Source organism: Buteo buteo, chromosome 6 (assembly GCF_964188355.1).
Source record: "Buteo buteo chromosome 6, bButBut1.hap1.1, whole genome shotgun sequence".
Taxonomy (NCBI): Eukaryota; Metazoa; Chordata; class Aves; order Accipitriformes; family Accipitridae; genus Buteo; species Buteo buteo.
Genome location: NC_134176.1, coordinates 16,657,878 through 16,670,268, shown reverse-complemented (window position 1 = coordinate 16,670,268; position 12,391 = coordinate 16,657,878). Strand labels below are relative to the sequence as shown.

Below are 12,391 nucleotides of genomic sequence, written 5' to 3'. Positions count from 1 at the left end.
AAATATTTTTTCTTGGTCAATGTCTGTTCTTCATTGATCTCTTCTCTCCCCACTATGTGTAGGGAAGGAGCACCATGTAACCAGACAGCTGTAAACCTTCAGCTGCAAACCACCGATGGGAGTCTATAGACCACCAGTTTGGGAAACCTCTGCTTTAAGCCTCTAGATGATTCAACATTTGTGTAAGTCAGACACATTCTTGTATTATGTAGCTAAATAATTTTATAGCCATATTCATTATAATGCTAAGAGGTTCAGACACTGTATGAACTGTTTACTAATGCAAATTGTGCCTCTAATATTTAGGTGATAAAAGCAGAAAGTGTATGTGAGCTATAAATATGTCCTTAAAATGTGCATGAAAAGCTGTGTGCTGTTTACAGTCTGTTAAAGGAATCCTTGCCACAGTGACACATGACTGTCTTGTATAGGTATTTTAGTGGTTATAAGGTTTGGGATTTTTTTTTTTTTTTGTATGAAACTTTGGCTTAAAACAATATTGCTAAACGACTAAGGTCCCATTATATTGGTATTTAAGACAAGGCTCAGCTATTCTTGTTTAATAATCCAAATGACATGTAGAAAATACTGTGTTGACAAACACTCAGAAAATGTTATATTGTCCTGGCCAACTTGAGTATTTCAGGCAAAGACAAATATTAGTATTTGGACTTTTACTTCCTCAGCTGCTCTGCCCTTTTTTACTTTAGAATGAGAGATATTATGTAAATGCTAAAGTATTACAAGGGGAAAACAATTTGACTAATATAGGTTGAAGTGTCTTATGAATGGAAACTGAAACACAAGCTACAGACAAATCGCTTAAGTCACTGTTGAGATGCATCCATCTCTGGTAATGCATAAAAGCTAATTAACAGTGTGGCGAACTGGAATGAATTCAGAGGGAAACATTATTAGATGAGAAAGTACAAAAGAAAGTGAAATGTCTTTCAGTCTACTGACTAAGGATAGGTGAATATCTACAAATGTCCATAAGCGACCTTGACAGCAAGGAGGAATAGTCTGGAGATGTTCCTTTGGGTGCTGTGTCTGTAGCATAAAAGAACAGGTGATCAGGTTGTAATATAAAAGAGTAAGGCCTTTTCCATGCTAATGTCTGGCAGCTATTGAGGGTGCATCCATACAGCCCCTAAATGCAGATAAGAAAAAGTTTTTGCTGTTTGAGCACACTCTGGTAGATGATGAGCTAATGTAAGTTGTGGCTTTCTATTGTGTATATATAGCATCTGTAAGTGGAGAACAGCAAAAGCACTGAATACTGAATCCCATGCTTGGATATATTTCAAGGCAAGGAATAGAAAAGCCATTGTTTCATGCATTTAAAGCTAAGCTAGAAACTGCTGCTCGGAGCATTTTGAGAACAGTCCTGCTCTCACAAGGAGGTGGACTTAATACTCTTACTAAATCCTTTTAGACTGTTTTTCTTGTTACTGGATGATAGTTTCCTAGTGCCAGCCCTGGCTGACTAGGCTCAAAAACATTACTCACCTCATACATCCGTTTCTGTAAACCTTGCTGTCTTCATTCTGGGTTTTGCTTTGTAGGGACACTTGTGCTTAGAACGCTTTGTGGAAAATAAGTGCTCAATCTGTGCCAGCTCCTGGTAGTTGAATTTTCCTCTCCTGAATTTTCTTACCATTATCTAGATAGGTTTGGGATATGGAGTTGGTGAACAGCAACAGGGTACTACTGATGTGATCAAGGACAACTAAAATGCAAGACGAACCTCAAATCTCCCTTGACTGCATGTCTTTTGCTGTCAGTTTCTTTCCTCCTAGATTTTTCAGCATTTTCCCTTGTTGTAGGTCTTCTATGCATGTTATATGTGTTCTTACATCACTGTCAGAATGATGGGACTTTACAGCTTTAGCCCTATTTCTTCTACTAAAGTGATAAAATGAAATGGATCTGTCTGCGTCTTTATTCGGGTTAAGAATAATTAATGTTCTAACAAGTTATTTCCCTTCCATCCATGATCAGCTACTTCTAGGAGCTCTCTTTGTTGATATCCAGAATGAAGTTTTAATAGTGCTGCATCTTATTCTGAGTGCTATTGGTGAAACTCAGTGATTAGTCAACCCATCAAACTGTGCTGTTTAAAAAAAAATTGAAAAGAGATGAGCTTGCTCCTTGCTTGTTTGAACGGAATGCTTGCTCTATGTCTTACTGACTAACCGGTCGTCTGAAGAGTTCACATACAACTCATTGATGCCCATCAGAAATACAAGAACAAAAAAATACCCGCCAAAACTTTTTAGAGTATTTTCATGAACAGCTTTTGATGAGTTGCTGTTTTGATGAGTGCCTGAGCTCTGCAGATGAAGGTCCAGCAGAATTCCTGGGAAAGAGAGCTCTGTAGCAACTGGAAGCAAAGCTGTAGTAGATGGATACTTTCACTTAGCCATTGCCCTAGTCTGTGTGAGCTTGCAGTCAGCTGGCAAAAGGAGCCAGAAATATTTTCTTGAAAATGTGGCTGTTTATATGAGTGAGAGTATAGATCTTCTAGTTACATTGGAATAAAAGCAAGAGTGAGAGAGATGGAAGATGGTATGAAAATAGCAATTTGAGTTATTGTCACAAGGGAGCATTACACATGGCACCACATAGTGCATGAGTTAATCATCACAAAATTCTTTGGAAGTGAAATAAGAAAGTAGAGAACATGACAAGAATGATATTCAAATGCAATAAAATCTTATCTGAAAGTTGTTTACATTTTAAAAAGTAGATCTGTAAATTAAGTGTAGATGAAACTGATTCATGAGAATTCAAAGAACTTGGCAGAATTCGCCCATTCAGTGAAATGAATTTGACGCTATTTTTTAACAGTTGATCTATTTTCCCCTGTAAAGTGTTTATTGATTGCAGCAGGCTCCTCCTTGCTGGAGACTACCTGAATTCTGTGCAGCACCCCTTAAGAAAGCAGTGCTGGCAAACCAGGCTCAGACATGATGAGTGAACTTCAGTGTCTTTGCACCTTACATGGTTCCTTCATGGGCGTAATTTAGAGAAGTGCTGGTAGTGCATAGTGGCTGCACTCTTACCTGGACTCTGCAGCAGCATGACAGATTATCACCAAACCTGTGACACCAAAGATCAACCCTCCCAGCAATTTTCCCAATTGCTTCTGACGAGTATCTTCCCATTGCCAAGTTTGGCTGTTTTACTCAGTAGAAAGGGGGCAAGTGGGGCTCCCCATAGGAGTTGCCATACTGGTGCTAATCCAGAAGTAACCAGGAAAGAGAGAAACAGGAGGAAACACAAATCAAGAATGTAAAGTGAGGAAGAAAAACATGAAAGTGACAGAGACAAACCACTTCAGAGAAAAAAAAAAAAAAAAAAAGGACCGAGGGGTAAGTCTGGTCCCTGTGTCAGATGCATCCCTGGAGCTTCACCAGTGCAATCCTAACCACAATGGATAACCTGGTGGAGCTAAGGCATTCCCTGAAACATGGCATTTGTATACAGGGCATTTCTGCAGCATGATGTCTTCTAAAAAGCAGCTGTGTGATGTGTGCTATCCAGCCTGAAAAATTGGGACTTTAATGTTGATATGGGTCATGACATGGTTACAGATCTTAAGTAGTAAGAGTTACATATACCCCTGAAATTAATTTGACTACAGTGTACCAAAATCTAATTTATTTTCTTATCATCTCCCAACCACTAAATTGCTAGAGCTGAGCTGTATAAATGCTTTAAAGAAAGGCATCTCCTAGTCACTAAGGAATATTGCAGAAAATTTGCCTTCCAAACATGGTTATATAACACCCACTTATTTTAATTAGACTTTTGTTCTCAAAGTCCTACTTTGCCTAAGTGGCATGATCACTGAAACACAGTAGAGATCTGTGATAGCAAATGCAATCTATCTGCTCCTTTCAGCAGTGACTTTGCCTTTAGTATTATGTCTCTCAGGCATGTGAGCCCCCAGCAGCTACTTGCAGTGTTGTCTATTATTAGTGCTTACTCAGAATGGGTCTTGTTCTCTGCTATCAGAGGTGCAAGAAATGTCAGTGTAAGCATTGCATAGCTTTAATTCTCCTACAGAAGAGTAGTCCTCTGGGAGGAAAGTCAAATAAACATCAGCCTAAACTGTACTCCAGATAGCTGAAAACCAGGATCAGGACCAAACCCAATTGTTCACCAGATGATGCTGACATTGGTCTTTTCTCAGGAAGAAACACCAAGCAGAGACAATTTTTTTAAAGTAAGTAAATTCCAACTAATTAAAGGTTTCCCTTCCTTCCAGTCTTACCTGAGAACTATTACCGTATTAAAGTCTTTGGCAAGCATGAGAAAAGTGTTGTGGTTATATCCATTAACTCCTTTACCCCTGCAGCCAACTGCTTTTTCTTCCTATGTTTTCTGTGACATGTCCTGTTGCAGAACATGGAGACCTATTTGGGCAAGCACTGAATACAATTTCAGTGTACAAACAAAAAAAAGAAAGCCAAATTGTACATTTGTCATATCATAAAAGGATAATTTGTGTATATAGGTGGTAACAATCCCTGTCTATTTTTTGGTCCAGGATTCTTGAGCTTCTAACTGAACAGACCAAACAATTTGTTTCCATGTAATTTTGATAAGCCTACAGGAAATTCCTGATAATTGTGCTATGCTTTGTTATGATGATGAATTACTGTGTATGTTTCTGCCATGTTCATTAGTCTTACTTTACAATTCTCACCCTGCATGTGCATTGAGATGAATTGGTCATTGAGCCTAAAAGGCAGTGCCCTTGTGAACCATATTATTTTAAGGTCATCTTTTGTTATTTTGCTTTCTGACATCAGCTGCTCTTCTGATTCTGAAAATGGGAGACATCATAGGTTTTCTCTCACTGTTTGATTTAGAGACTGAATACTTTATAGAACATTGTCATCCCTTAGTCAAAAAGCGGGAATTAATTCCAAGAATAAGTGCCTTACCAAAACAATAAAACAATCCTACATACAGATGTTGATAAGTGTTTTAGAAAAGAGGGAGTACAGTCTTGGAGCAAAAAGGAAGTGTGGGCTCTGCCTGGGGAGAAGAGATATAGCTGATAAAAATTCAAGAGTATATAGAATGGTAGGGGAATTTGAACAAAGCTGTTTAGGGAAAGAGAATGAGCAAGGTAATAATCGAATGATACAACCCACAGTAAGCATTTGCAGCAGTTTATTTTACTGAGTGGATTGTTTACTTCTTAGAGCAGTCACTGCAGTCAAGCAGGAAAAGAAATGCAGTCAAGCATCTGCTGTATGTCTTCTTTTTCTCAGTGGACACTGCAGTTTTTGCCAGACATGACACATACCCAGAAGAGGCATGTTGGGAAGAAGCTCAAAGACCCTACTCAGTCGTCTAGCAGTATCTAATCTAATAGAATAGCTAACCACTTAATCTTAACTGTGTTTAGATTCAAAGTATTTTGAATGGTCAAGAATTAATTTTTAGAATTTGAAAGGATAATCGCAGAAGCTTTCTTTCAGAACTAATACAGAGCAATCAGAGTACCCATAAAGTTTAAAGATCTCATGGTAACTTATAACAGGAAACAGAGGTATTTACATTGTATAAAAAAATTAACATATAAGGCAGACCAACTAACAGATGACCTGTCAGGCAGGTTCCCAAAGGAAAACAGAGTCTATTGCTTTAAAATAAGTTGTTTTTAAAATGCTAGAAGACACATAATGATGGGTGAAATATCAGCAGAAGCTGGACAGGGAGTAGATAGCATCACCACTGTTTTTGACTGCTCTGTTTCAAGTAGCTTTGAGGGACATGATTTCCCATTCCTTATTAATGAAGAGCTAACAGGAAAAAGGTGCACCATTTCCTTCAGTAGTAGATTTTTCAGGGAGTAAAGGGCTGAGCTTTATGTGCCGTTTCTGTGCTACAGGGCTGGCCTTGTTGCACGGAAGACAGAGGTGCAGTAGCGTTCACATGTGCAAAATGTAATTACTCTGATTTATCAAGCAATTATTTTTCCTACTAGTTTTATTTAACTGTGGGAGATCTCATCCTTTCTTTGAGTGTAATGAGTGCATTTGCTCCAGGAGGCAATTTGCCATTCACAGATGAATTCTCTTTAACAGTGACTTTGCCTTTATTTTTCATTTTCAAATGAAACTACATTCTCAGTTTGTTAGTAAGTTTGAGTAGTAAATTTATTAGTACATGAGAACCGTGAATACTTTATTGAATGATGACAGAGCTTCTGCAGGAAAGTGATTCCCATCCCAAACCTTCCTTTTAGCTAGTAATGTTAAGCCATGCTGGTCGTAGGCCTGATTTTATTCCTTCCCCACTTCCAACCTAGTTTAAAGTTCTTTCAGTCAGCCCCGCTAAGTCGTGAGCAAAACCACTTTTCCCTCATGGAGCACAGTGAATCTTGTCGGGCCCCAGCAGGCCTGGTGTTGCGCGGACCATCCCATGATTGAGAAAGCCCCAATTCTGCCAGTGACGCTAGCCTCAGAGCCAGGTATTGATAGGCAGCGTCTGCTTGTTTCTTTCGATGTTATTCCCTACAAGTGGGAGGACAGAGGAGAATGCTACCTGTGTTTCTGATCCCTTTACCAATCTGCCCGAGGCCCTGAAGTCTCTTTTGATCGCCCTTGGGCTTCTCATCACGACTTTGTTGGTACCCACACGAAGAAGCAAGAGCGGCTAATAATGTGAGGGCCGTATAAGGCTAGGAAGTTTCCTGGTAATGCCTTCAACCCGAGCCCCAGGGAGGCAGAACGCTTCCCAGAAAGGCAGGCCAGGGGAGGAGTGCACGAATTCTTTACGTGGCTTTGCCTGGGCGTGTAGCTCGTGCTTTACCTACTAAACTAGAAACCTCTCAACCCCCAAGCTTTCCCACTTTTACCCTTCGGATCGTCTCCACCATGCCACTGGGGGCAAGGGACTGAGTAGCTAGCTGTGTGATGCCAAGCAGCCTGCTGGGATGAGCCCACAGCACCTGGGAAGCCGAAGCCCAGTGAATCATTGAGACCAGAGCCCACTGCACCGGCTCTTCTGCAAAATGCTCCCTGACTCTGTGGCAGCTGAGCTGTCAGCACCCTATCCCCACATTCCCCGACAAAGAGACGCACGGATGCAGCCTTTGTCCAAACAAGAGATTTATTGACCCCTTTGCACACGGTAGATCTCCCGGAGGGAATGGACTCTCTCAAAAAGGGAGGGCGGTCGCTGGCCCCGTGGTAGCAGGCATCTCTGTTGCAAGGCTCCTTTCAATGGCCCCTTCAGCTGCATCGGGTCCCACTCCGCAGCGTATGCTCTTGCTGTGGAGGAAAGCTGCAGCAGCAATTTCCACAGCCAACTGAGGAGCGTGTTTTCCGTGCCCAGCGCGCTCAGTTCTGCAGCACAGTGTGTCCTCCACCGACCACTCCCTCATCCAGGTGCACTCCAGCTACACGTGAAAGCTGGAGTTCCTCGCCGCCATCTCCCCCGCGGTGCCCAGCTCGAGGTGGAAGGTGTGCCCACAGGGGGGCTTCAGGGGCACGAGCAGGCAGGCTGTAGGCGGCGTCATCCTCACGGGAACTCTGACCTTCTAAGGTGCTGCGTATACCGATGGCTGCTTCAGTCATGGCACGACAATTTCCCAGGCATTTTTGGGAGATCGAGATAAAGTCCTCCACCGCTGGGAAGAGTTCGTCCAGTTCCCTGAAGCGCTTGGCCCATTTACTGCCCATATCCACTGCCAAATAGGGGTGCGCTATTTGCCGCTGACGGCTCCTTTTCCTGGGCCACCGGCAGAGCCCAAAGAGCAGGAGCAGGACTCCAGCAACAGCCCAGAACTGCCACTGCTGCAAGGCAGCAAAGCCGCTCTGCTCCTGGGTCCCCTGCTCCGTCTCCTGCAGCAGGCGAGGCGTCTTCAAGCTGAGGTACTCCTCACGCTGCTGCATGGGCTTGCGTGTGGCCTCATCCAGCTCATCACCGACCAGCTGAGCATTCCAGAGGATGCTTAGCACAAGCTCGGCGAAGAATTGTCTGGCAGCCATGGCCTGCAGGAGGAGGGAGAGAAGGGGTTCAGTGGGGCTGGGAGGGAGGGAGCTGGCGCCGGGGGGAGCAGGGCCGGGAGCCGCAGGGAGCTGGGGGCAGGTAGGAGAGGGGGCGAGGCAGCTGGGAGGCAGCAAGGCCTGCGCCCAGCCCCGGTGGCGGCGGCACCGTGCCCTGCCCGAGGTGCTCCCGCCAGCGGCTGGGCCCTCGGTGCAGGCCGAGAACCCACCCCCCGGGGGCCCGCGTTTCTGCCCCGGCCCTCGTCCGGCCCAGCCTCCCCCCGCCTGCGCACTCACCGCTCGCCCAGGCTGTACTGGGGCAGCGCTGCCGGCGGGTGCCTTTTATACCCCCCCCCCCATTGTGACTCGTCCCCTCTGATGTCACAGGTGCCGGAGCGCATCACAGGCACGCCCGCCGGCCAGCCCCGGCCTTCGGCCCCAGCCCGGCTCAGCGACTCGCGCCTGCCCTGGCGGACTGGGGAAGGCTGGCCTAGGGTTCGTTTTCTTCACGGGAGCTTGCGTGCTGCTTTATTTTGGTGTGATGGGTTGACCCTGGCTGGACACCAGGTGCCCACCAAAGCCGTTCTATCACTCCCCCTCCTCAGCTGGACAGGGGAGAGAAAATATAACAAAGAGCTTGTTGGTCGAGATAAGGACAGGAGAGATCACTCACCAATTACTGTCACGGGCAAAACAGACTCAGTTTGGGGAAAATTAACTCAATTTATTACAAATCAACCAGAGTAAGGTAATAAGAAATAAACCCAAGTCTCAGAACACCTTCCCTCCACCCCTCCCTTCTTCCCGGGCACAACTTCACTCCTGGATTTCTCTACCAAACCCCCTCAGCGGCACAGGGGGACGGGGATGGGGTTTACGGTCATCGCACAATATTTTCTGCCGCTTCAACCTCCTCAGGGGGAAGGCTCATCACACTCTTCCCCTGCTCCAGTGTGGGGTCCCTCCCACGGGAGACAGTCCTCCATTAACTTCTCCAACGTGGGTCCTTCCCACGGGCTGCAGTTCTTCCCGAACTGCTCCAGCATGGATCCTTTCCTCGTGCAGGTGCACTCCAGCTCCGCGTGGAAGCTGGAGTTCCTCGCCGCCATCTCCTCCGCGGTGCCCAGCTCGAGGTGGAAGGTGTGCCCACAGGGGGGCTTCAGGGGCACGAGCAGGCAGGCTGTAGGCGGCGTCATCCTCACGGGAACTCTGACCTTCTAAGGTGCTGCTTATACCGATGGCCGCTTCAGTCATGGCACGACAATTTCCCAGGCATTTTTGGGAGATCGAGATAAAGTCCTCCACCGCTGGGAAGAGTTCGTCCAGTTCCCTGAAGCGCTTGGCCCATTTACTGCCCATATCCACTGCCAAATAGGGGTGCGCTATTTGCCGCTGACGGCTCCTTTTCCTGGGCCACCGGCAGAGCCCAAAGAGCAGGAGCAGGACTCCAGCAACAGCCCAGAACTGCCACTGCTGCAAGGCAGCAAAGCCGCTCTGCTCCTGGGTCCCCTGCTCCGTCTCCTGCAGCAGGCGAGGCGTCTTCAAGCTGAGGTACTCCTCACGCTGCTGCATGGGCTTGCGTGTGGCCTCATCCAGCTCATCACCGACCAGCTGAGCATTCCAGAGGATGCTTAGCACAAGCTCGGCGAAGAATTGTCTGGCAGCCATGGCCTGCAGGAGGAGGGAGAGAAGGGGTTCAGTGGGGCTGGGAGGGAGGGAGCTGGCGCCGGGGGGAGCAGGGCCGGGAGCCGCAGGGAGCTGGGGGCAGGTAGGAGAGGGGGCGAGGCAGCTGGGAGGCAGCAAGGCCTGCGCCCAGCCCCGGTGGCGGCGGCACCGTGCCCTGCCCGAGGTGCTCCCGCCAGCGGCTGGGCCCTCGGTGCAGGCCGAGAACCCACCCCCCGGGGGCCCGCGTTTCTGCCCCGGCCCTCGTCCGGCCCAGCCTCCCCCCGCCTGCGCACTCACCGCTCGCCCAGGCTGTACTGGGGCAGCGCTGCCGGCGGGTGCCTTTTATACCCCCCCCCCCATTGTGACTCGTCCCCTCTGATGTCACAGGTGCCGGAGCGCATCACAGGCACGCCCGCCGGCCAGCCCCGGCCTTCGGCCCCAGCCCGGCTCAGCGACTCGCGCCTGCCCTGGCGGACTGGGGAAGGCTGGCCTAGGGTTCGTTTTCTTCACGGGAGCTTGCGTGCTGCTTTATTTTGGTGTGATGGGTTGACCCTGGCTGGACACCAGGTGCCCACCAAAGCCGTTCTATCACTCCCCCTCCTCAGCTGGACAGGGGAGAGAAAATATAACAAAGAGCTTGTTGGTCGAGATAAGGACAGGAGAGATCACTCACCAATTACTGTCACGGGCAAAACAGACTCAGTTTGGGGAAAATTAACTCAATTTATTACAAATCAACCAGAGTAAGGTAATAAGAAATAAACCCAAGTCTCAGAACACCTTCCCTCCACCCCTCCCTTCTTCCCGGGCACAACTTCACTCCTGGATTTCTCTACCAAACCCCCTCAGCGGCACAGGGGGACGGGGATGGGGTTTACGGTCATCGCACAATATTTTCTGCCGCTTCAACCTCCTCAGGGGGAAGGCTCATCACACTCTTCCCCTGCTCCAGTGTGGGGTCCCTCCCACGGGAGACAGTCCTCCATTAACTTCTCCAACGTGGGTCCTTCCCACGGGCTGCAGTTCTTCCCGAACTGCTCCAGCATGGATCCTTTCCTCGTGCAGGTGCACTCCAGCTCCGCGTGGAAGCTGGAGTTCCTCGCCGCCATCTCCTCCGCGGTGCCCAGCTCGAGGTGGAAGGTGTGCCCACAGGGGGGCTTCAGGGGCACGAGCAGGCAGGCTGTAGGCGGCGTCATCCTCACGGGAACTCTGACCTTCTAAGGTGCTGCGTATACCGATGGCTGCTTCAGTCATGGCACGACAATTTCCCAGGCATTTTTGGGAGATCGAGATAAAGTCCTCCACCGCTGGGAAGAGTTCGTCCAGTTCCCTGAAGCGCTTGGCCCATTTACTGCCCATATCCACTGCCAAATAGGGGTGCGCTATTTGCCGCTGACGGCTCCTTTTCCTGGGCCACCGGCAGAGCCCAAAGAGCAGGAGCAGGACTCCAGCAACAGCCCAGAACTGCCACTGCTGCAAGGCAGCAAAGCCGCTCTGCTCCTGGGTCCCCTGCTCCGTCTCCTGCAGCAGGCGAGGCGTCTTCAAGCTGAGGTACTCCTCACGCTGCTGCATGGGCTTGCGTGTGGCCTCATCCAGCTCATCACCGACCAGCTGAGCATTCCAGAGGATGCTTAGCACAAGCTCGGCGAAGAATTGTCTGGCAGCCATGGCCTGCAGGAGGAGGGAGAGAAGGGGTTCAGTGGGGCTGGGAGGGAGGGAGCTGGCGCCGGGGGGAGCAGGGCCGGGAGCCGCAGGGAGCTGGGGGCAGGTAGGAGAGGGGGCGAGGCAGCTGGGAGGCAGCAAGGCCTGCGCCCAGCCCCGGTGGCGGCGGCACCGTGCCCTGCCCGAGGTGCTCCCGCCAGCGGCTGGGCCCTCGGTGCAGGCCGAGAACCCACCCCCCGGGGGCCCGCGTTTCTGCCCCGGCCCTCGTCCGGCCCAGCCTCCCCCCGCCTGCGCACTCACCGCTCGCCCAGGCTGTACTGGGGCAGCGCTGCCGGCGGGTGCCTTTTATACCCCCCCCCCCATTGTGACTCGTCCCCTCTGATGTCACAGGTGCCGGAGCGCATCACAGGCACGCCCGCCGGCCAGCCCCGGCCTTCGGCCCCAGCCCGGCTCAGCGACTCGCGCCTGCCCTGGCGGACTGGGGAAGGCTGGCCTAGGGTTCGTTTTCTTCACGGGAGCTTGCGTGCTGCTTTATTTTGGTGTGATGGGTTGACCCTGGCTGGACACCAGGTGCCCACCAAAGCCGTTCTATCACTCCCCCTCCTCAGCTGGACAGGGGAGAGAAAATATAACAAAGAGCTTGTTGGTCGAGATAAGGACAGGAGAGATCACTCACCAATTACTGTCACGGGCAAAACAGACTCAGTTTGGGGAAAATTAACTCAATTTATTACAAATCAACCAGAGTAAGGTAATAAGAAATAAACCCAAGTCTCAGAACACCTTCCCTCCACCCCTCCCTTCTTCCCGGGCACAACTTCACTCCTGGATTTCTCTACCAAACCCCCTCAGCGGCACAGGGGGACGGGGATGGGGTTTACGGTCATCGCACAATATTTTCTGCCGCTTCAACCTCCTCAGGGGGAAGGCTCATCACACTCTTCCCCTGCTCCAGTGTGGGGTCCCTCCCACGGGAGACAGTCCTCCATTAACTTCTCCAACGTGGGTCCTTCCCACGGGCTGCAGTTCTTCCCGAACTGCTCCAGCATGGA

The 12,391-nt window shown here is 49.3% G+C and overlaps 1 protein-coding gene across 3 annotated transcripts in view; it reads left to right on the top strand.

Annotated features, from left to right (window-relative positions):
• TUNAR (transmembrane neural differentiation associated intracellular calcium regulator) overlaps positions 1–12,391 on the top strand; it is a 181,593-nt gene that overhangs the window by 104,841 nt on the left and 64,361 nt on the right. For all 3 annotated transcript variants that reach the window (XM_075031064.1, XM_075031063.1, XM_075031061.1), the window contains exon 2: positions 63–182. The gene's annotated coding sequence lies outside the window, so the exon portion shown is untranslated. The remainder of the gene's footprint in view (positions 1–62; positions 183–12,391) is intronic.